The following is an 8,772-nucleotide window of genomic DNA, read 5'->3' as shown; positions in this document are numbered from 1 at the left end:
TGTCGCCCTCCGGTCGAGTCCATCCTCCCGCATGCCTCATTTGAGCATTCTGTCGAGTATCATTCGCATGTGGGCCTAGACCATGCTTGTATTTCCAATTTTTTGTAATTTGTCCGACATGCATGCATACAAACAAACGGTTCGTTTAAAGTTTCACTTTGCCTCCACTACATGTCGCTTCGTGTCTTAGTTTTGACATCCCATTCGGTTCATGCCCCGACACATGTTGACGAGATCGATTGATGTTCAGAGATCAATTCCGCATCGTGCAAGGAGATAAAGGTTTGGTCTGTTTCTATGATAGAAATGACCCGCGGGGGGGGGGGGGTCTGTGGGGATCAGAGGGAGTATGTTGTATGAGCATAAGCGAAATGAATGTATTGTGCCCACCCTAGTCCTCTTTCAATCGATCTCCGGACCCCGAGATGAAATCGAGAGAGAACGAGTGGCGGCATGTGTGATACCTAAGGCAGATTCAAAATTTTGAACTGGTGATCATAGCATCTGCAAATCATATATAAAGGGTATTCAATGTTCGTTTCGTTTTTGAACGTACAATATACTCCCTCCTATCCTTTCTAGTTTACATATAAGTTTTATGTGTAGTCAAAGTATCTCTACTTTGATCAAAAAAGTATCAACATTCAACAACGCCCAATCAATATTGTTAGATTCGTACATACTCCTAGATTTGTACTCGACATGGTTTCCAATTTGTTTTCAACCACGTGAAGGTGCTTGTTCTCGCGCATGCTCTTCCTACTAGGATTTCGTCAGGTATAGCTAGTCCAATAGTAACTTTTTTAAGCTCCCTATCCAATAGTACTAGTGGAGTACTGACAACATCTGTACTAGAGTATGCAGTGCTCATAGTAGTACTCCCTCCTTCCATTTATATAGGGCCTATGTGGAGGAGAGAGATGTGAAAAAATTAAGGGGAGTGAACTCTCATGCAAGAGCCTAGCTATGTACGCATTCGTAGTTAAATACAATAAATATGAAGAAAGAGATGGAAAAAAGTAATAATACAATAGCCAACCTTATAATTTTTTTGCGGGAAATAGCCAACCTTATAGCCCACACTACTGTATGAGTGCATATAATAGATGATGGCTATAGATGACATGGCAGTTCCTTATAGCCATCGACTGGCTATATTATTAACCGTGCTCTAATGCGTTTTTCAAAACCGCATTTGACTATTGACAAGATTAATAGTACATGAGATGTATAATGTGAAAATTATATCATTGGAAGCTCCTTTCACATACAATTTGACCGTATGCTTTGTGTAAGTTGCATGTCATATATTATTACTCTAACATTTGGTCAAAGTTACCCTCGAAAAACGCATTAGGCCCTGTATAGTAAATGGAAGGAGGGAGTAGTAGTGGAAGTGGATCCTCTGACGTAGGTATCCCTGCCTTACCCTCCCTTTTGGTCACTTACTGGCGGACCCCATGCTTACTAGGCCCCGCATGTCAGTTACTCAATGGGTTCGGCCACGTCAGGTGATCCTCATCCGTAGTATACTCCCTCTATTTTTATTTACTTTGAATAAAACGGAGGGAGTGGTAGTATAAATGCCGCGGGCGGGGGAGGGGGAGGGACGTCGGTTTGCTCTCAACTGCGGTCCCACAAGCGAGCGAAAATGCAATACGGAGCGCGTTCCATTCGGTGAGCGACGTGGAGGGTCCAGCATGCCGGGCTGCAATGCGAACACGACAAGAGCGATGTACAGTCAAAACTGATTGACCGATCGTCACTAGAACCACTATTCACACCAGAACCTTCGCTGCTCGGCCTACGCCAGCCACTGCCCTAAAACCACACCTAATCTCCAGCCCCTTCCCCCACCTTTCGATCCCCTAGCCCGCATCAAGCGTCCCCTAGTTCGCCGGGAATCCATGGTGCACCGCAAGATTACGTACTACAAGATGCTGACGCCGGAGCGCCGCGCAGAAATCACAGCGGCGGTCGACGCCACAGACCTCCATTCGCAAGCTCGCTTTGTGGCGGGCCAATCCCCGAGTTCTTTGGAGCCAAGCTATGAGGAGGAGGAAGCCGATCCAATGTTCATGGCGGAGGTCGTGGCGCAGAAGGCCCCTGATGGGTATGAGATGATGGACGTCAACTTCGTGCCGGCGTCCGAGTCCCCCATGGCGCAGGCGGACCAGCGGTTCAACCTGGCGATACTAAAGGAGGACCGGGAGGCAGAGGCTCAACTCGACATGGAGCGCAAGCATGCCACTGCCATCGAGGATCTCCTGCAGGCGGAACCGGATGTCGTGGATGTGAACCGGGCGGTGGAGGCTCAACTTGAGGTAGAGCGCGCGGATGCCGCTGCCATTGAGGCCCTCCTACAGGCAGAACCGGACGTCCTGGACTTGAACCGGGCGGCAGAGGCTCAACTCGATGAAGAGCGCGCGGATGCCTCTCTCATCGAGGCCCTCCTGCAGGAGGAACCAGATGTCCTGGACTTGAACCGGGCAGCGGAGTCTCGACTTGACGCGGAGCGCGCGGATGCCGCTGCCATCGAGGCCCTCCTGCAGGCGGAACCGGATGTCCTTGACTTGAACCGGGCTGTGCTATCGGTCGTGCAGAGCGCCCACACGCTCTGCATGAACGAGTAGCTGGAGGCCGAGGACAACCACGGTGCGGATACACACGTCGGCAGCTACGGCTGGTTCGCGCCGGCAGACAAAGACGACGAGGCCGTCTCGTTCTGCGAGCAGTGATAGTTTTTCTTTATGTTGTTGTTTTTATGGATCTTTTGCTGTGTAAAAGCATATATTGTTATGCAAGTTGCCTGACTTGGGTCATTCTACCATTTCAGGCGGTTGGATGAATATCCTACGTCTCCTAACCCTTCTTCCTCACCTCTTCTTCTTCCCCAACAGACCACCGCACGGGCTGTACGGATACTCCCCAACATGCAGTTGGATAAACATACCCTATGAACAAAAATTATGTGTCAGTGGTAGGATGGCTGAGTTTGGTTTGTTCACATGCGACAGCACGTGTCAGTGAGGGTGTGTTCCCTTGGTTGGGTTTGCGTCGTGCAGGAGCGATTGTGTGAGGGTGCGGTGCGACCGTGACGTGCAGGAGCGACCGTGTGAGGGTGCGGTGCGACCGCGACAGCCGTGCGCAAGTGTACCTCCTTTTCATTTTGAAAACTTTAGGCAAGCTTGGCAAAAACGTGTGGCGAAGTATGGCAATGCAAGGCCTAGACCCAAACATGATAAGTACTACGTACTACGTACTAGGAGTACTAGTGTTAAAAAAGAAAGGCTGGGTTTTCCTTCGCGGTATTAATCGATACAAATCATCGTTTCACGTGTCAATAAATGCGTACTTTTTCTCCAAAGCACAAAGAGCTAACCATCTCACTCCTCATCGCTTGATTAATGCAGCGCCATGCAAACCAACCTTCTCACTTCCGCATGCATGCAGGGGATTGATAACCCACAAGTATAGGGGATCGCAACAGCTTTTGAGGGTAGAGTATTCAACCCAAATTTATTGATTCGACACAAGGGGAGCCAAAGAATATTTTCAAGTATTAGCAGGTGAGTTGTCAATTCAACCACACCTGGAAATTTAGTATCTGCAGCAAAGTGTTTAGTAGCAAAGTAATATGATAGTGGTGGTAGCGGCAACAAAAGTAAAGACAGCAAAAGTAATGTTTTTGGTATTTTGTACTGGTTGTAACAGTAGCAGCGGGAAAGTAAATAAGCGAGAACCAGTATACGGAAAACTCGTAGGCACCGGATCAGTGATGGAGAATTATGCCGGATGCGGTTCATCATGTAATAGTCATAACATAGGGCGACACAAAACTAGCTCCAATTCATCAATGTAATGTAGGCATGTATTCCGTATATAGTTATACGTGCTTATGGAAAAGAACTTGCATGACATCTTTTGTCCTACCCTCCCGTGGCAGCGGAGTCCTATTGGAAACTAAGGGATATTAAGACCTCCTTTTAATAGAGAATCGAAACATAGCATTAGCACATAGTGAATACATGAACTCCTCAAACTATGGTCATCACCGGGAGTGGTCCTGATTATTGTCACTTCGGGGTTGCCGGATCATAACACATAGTAGGTGACTATAGACTTGCAAGATAGGATCAAGAACTCACATATATTCATGAAAACATAATAGGTTCAAATCTGAAATCATGGCACTCGGGCCCTAGTGACATGCATTAAGCATAGCAAAGTCATAGCAAGATCAATCTCAGAACATAGTGGATACTAGGGATCAAACCCTCACAAAACTAACTCGATTACATGATAAATCTCATCCAACCCATCACCGTCCAGCAAGCCTACGATGGAATTACTCACGCACGGCGGTGAGCATCATGAAATTGGTGATGGAGGATGGTTGATGATGACGACGGCGATGAATCCCCCTCTCCGGAGCCCTGAACGGACTCCAGATCAACCCTCCCGAGAGGTTTTAGGGCTTGGCGGTGGCTCCGTATCGTAAAATGCGATGATTCTTCTCCCCGATTTTTTTCTCTCTGAAAGCAAATATATAGAGTTGGAGTTAGCGTCGGAGGGTTTCCAGGGGGCCCACGAGGTAGGGGGCGCGTGCTAGGGGGGGGGCGCCCCCACCCTCGTGAGAAGGGTGTGGGCCCCTTGGTCTTCATCTTTGGCGAGGATTTTTTATTATCTTTTCTAAGATGTTCCGTGGAGTTTCAGGTCATTCTGAGAATATTTGTTTTCTGCACATAAAACAACACCATGGCAATTCTGTTGAAAACAGCGTCAGTCCGGGTTAGTTCCATTCAAATCATACAAGTTAGAGTCCAAAACAAGGGCAAAAGTGTTTGGAAAAGTAGATACGACGGAGACGTATCAACTCCCCCAAGCTTAAACCCTTGCTTGTCCTCAAGCAATTCAGTTGACAAACTGAAAGAAAGAAAGAACAACTTTTACAAACTCTGTTTGCTCTTGTTGTTGTAACTATGTCAAGCCAGCATTTCAAGTTTTCAGCATAGATCATAACTAACCACATTTGCAATAATTCTCAGGTCTCATGATTACTCATATCAATAGCATAATCAACTAGCAAGTCATAATAATAAATCTCGGATGACAACACTTTCTCAAAACAATCATAATATGATATAACAAGATGGTATCTCGCTAGCCCTTTCTGAGACCGCAAAACATAAATGTAGAGCACCTTTAAAGATCAAGGACTGACTAGACATTGTAATTCATGGTAAAAGAGATCCAATCATAGTCATACCCAATATAAATTAATAGTGATGAATGCAAATGACAGCTGTGCTCTCCAGCTAGTGCTTTTTAATAAGAGGGTGATAACTCAAAATAAAAGTAAATGGATAGGCCCTTCGCAGAGGGAAGCAGGGATTTGTAGTAGTGCCAGAGCTCAGTTTTGAAATAGAGATAAATTGTATTTTGAGCGGTATACTTTCATTGTCAATGTAACAACTAAGAGATGGCGATATCTTCCATGCTAAACACATTATAGGCGGTTCCCAAACAGAATGGTAAAGTTTATACTCCCCCTCCATCAACAAGCATCAATCCATGGCTTGCTCGAAACAACGAGTGCCTCCAACATACATCAGGTCCCAGGGGAGTTTTGTTTGCAATTAATTTTTATTTAGTTTGCATAAAGCATGGGACTGGGCATCCCGGTGACCAGCCATTTTCTCGTGAGTGAGGAGCGGAGTCCACTCCTCTTGAGAATAACCCGCATAACACGGAAGATAAGGACAACCTTGGTTGATACATTAGCTATTCGAGCATACAAAACAAAATGTTTATTTGAAGGTTTAGAGTTTGGCACATACAAATTTACTTGGAACGACAGGTAGATACCGCATATAGGAAGGTATAGTGGACTCATCTGGAATAACTTTAGGGTTTAAGGGATTGGATGCACAAGCAATATTCCCCTTTAGTACAAGTGAAGGCTAGCAAAAGACTGGGAAGCGACCAATTAGAGAGCAACAACAGCCATGTACATGCATTAAAATTAATAAACATTGGATGCAAGCATGAGTAGGATATAATCCACCATGAACATAAATATCGTGAAGGCTATGTTGATTTTGTTTCAACTACATGCGTGAACATGTGCCAAGTCAAGTCACTTAAATCATTCAAAAGAGGATACCACCCCATCATACCACATCATAATCATCTCAATAGCATGTTGGCATACAAGGTAAATCATTATAACTCATAGCTAATCAAGCATGGCACAAGCAACTATGATCTCTAATTGTCATTGCAAACATGTTTATTCATAATAAGCTGAATCAAGAACGAGGGACTCATCATATTTACAAAAACAAAAGAGGTCGAGTTCATACCATATTTTCTCACCTCAGTAAGTCCATCATATATCATCATAATTTCCTTTCACTTGCACGACCGAACGGTGTGAATAATAATAAGAGTGCACGTGCATTGGACTAAGCTGGAATCTGCGAGCATTCAATAAAAAGGAGAAGACAAGGCAATATGGGCTCTGGGTTAAATCAACAATAATGCATATAAGAGCGACTTCAACAATTTAATTATGGTCTTCTCCTACTGACCCCCAAAGAAAAGAAAAGAAATAAAACTATTTACACGGGAAAGCTCCAAACAAGCAAAAGAAGAACGGGAAATATTTTTGGTTTTCTTTTTAATTATTACTACTACAACAGAAAAATAAATTACTACTAATTTTTTGGTTTTTCTTAAGGTTTAACAAACACACAAGAAGAAAGCAGGAAAAAGAAAATAAACTAGCATGGATATTACAGTGAAAGAGTATGAGCACCGACATCTAGCAATGAGTGTGTGTGAACATAAATGTAATGTCGGTGAGAAATACATACTCCCCAAGCTTAGGCTTTTGGCCTAAGTTGGTCTATTGCCAGGGATAGCCTGGCGGATACCCGTAAGTGTAGCTGGGGTCGTACTGCGACAAAGAATAGTTGGGATCATACTGATGTGCAGCGATTATCGCCTGCTGAGCTGCAGCGTGGAGTCGAGCTGCCTCCGCTCTCCTCTCATACTCTTCTGCCTCCTCTCTGGTAATAACATATCTTCTTTTTGTCTATGAATCAAAGAAGGCAGGAGCAGGGAGAGTAATACGGAAAACACGTCATTTATCAAAAATTAAATGATATAAGAGAGGTGATTCAGGCCTCTCGACAAACTGGTGCGAAGCCATAGAGTTATAATCTAAATATGCAGGAGGCAACTCTGTATCACCCTCACGAATGTCTATCTCAAGAAAATGAGCTAAGCGGGTTGCATAAATTCCTCCAAAGAAATCTCCATTATGTCTATTATGATGCAACCTACGAGCTACAATGGCTCCCATATGATAAGATTGGTCTCCTAACACAGCACTCCTAAGAATGCTAAGATCAGGGACACACATGTGACATGCTTCATCCTTAGCATTTATGCATCTACCGATGAAGAGAGCAAAATAATGTATAGCAGGAAAGTGAATGCTCCCTATGGTAGCCTGCGTTATATCTCTAGATTCCCCCACAGTTATACTACCAAGAAAGTTTCTAAATTCAGATTTAGGGGGATCCCTAATACTGCCCCAAGATGGAAGTTTGCATGCAAGAGTGAAATCCTCTAGGTCCATGGTATAAGATTTGTCATAAAGATCAAACATGACTGAAGGAGAATTACGCGAAGATGAATACTCAAACCTCCTCACAAATGAACTTGTGAGATCATGATACTGGGGCATTTGTTAGCCTCAAAATCCTCAAGACCGGCATTGCACAAATACGCTTTGAATTCTTCTTTAATTCCCGCACGGTCCATCAAATTTTCCGACGGCCATTCGCAAGGCCGTACTGGAGCGTCTCTTGGTGGATCCTCGTCAGCATCGCGCATAGCAATCCTGGGCCCTTGCTTCTTAGAGGAACCACCTTGGAACATCTTCCTAAGCATATTGTTTTTCTCTAAAAAATTCTGAAATTTTTAGTAACTTCAAACAAAAGTGAACCAACTTAAATAAAACTGATAGCAACTACTCCTACAAGTGCCTAGAGCCTATATCAAATATTAGAACTACTTGGAACCATATAAATTTGACATGCAAGCTCAAGAACATGGTCACCTATGCAACACAAATTTGCAAAGAATAAAGCACTAGAACAAAAACTAATTGGACCAATGGAGAAGTCACATACCAAGGAACAATCTCCCCAAGCAGTTTTGCGAGAGGTGCTTTGAGCAAGGAGATCGAAAATCACAGCAAAAGTGGCTGGAACTCATGCTTGAGTTGGTTTATTGGGTTTGTGTGAGACAAAGGAAGAAGATGGGTGCTGGGATAAGTGGAGGAGGGCCACCATGGGCCCACGAGGCAGGAGGGCGCGCCCTAGGGGGGGCGCCCACCACCCTCGTGGCCAGGTGGCAGCTCCTCCTGCGGTAATTTTTGCACACTAAATCCTCAAATATTCCCGAAAAAACCATATTAAATTGGCATGGCATTCTGAGGACTTTTATTTTCGGGATATTTTTATATTGCACGGATAAGTCAGGAAACAGACAGAAAAATACCATTTTTACTTTATTACTACTAATTAACAGAAAATATAGAGAGGGTACAGAAGTTTGTGCTTCTAGTTTCATCCATCTCATGCTCATCAAAAAGAATCCACTAACAAGGTTGATCAAGTCTTGTTAACAAACTCATTCCGATAAACATGAAACCGGAGAAATTTCGAATAACACTAAGTTACCTCAACGGGGATATGC

The sequence above is a fragment of the Triticum aestivum genome, chromosome 5A (assembly GCF_018294505.1).
Source record: "Triticum aestivum cultivar Chinese Spring chromosome 5A, IWGSC CS RefSeq v2.1, whole genome shotgun sequence".
NCBI classification, from domain to species: domain Eukaryota; kingdom Viridiplantae; phylum Streptophyta; class Magnoliopsida; order Poales; family Poaceae; genus Triticum; species Triticum aestivum.
The sequence above is the reverse complement of the archived record's forward strand: the minus strand, read 5'-3'. Positions refer to the sequence as shown.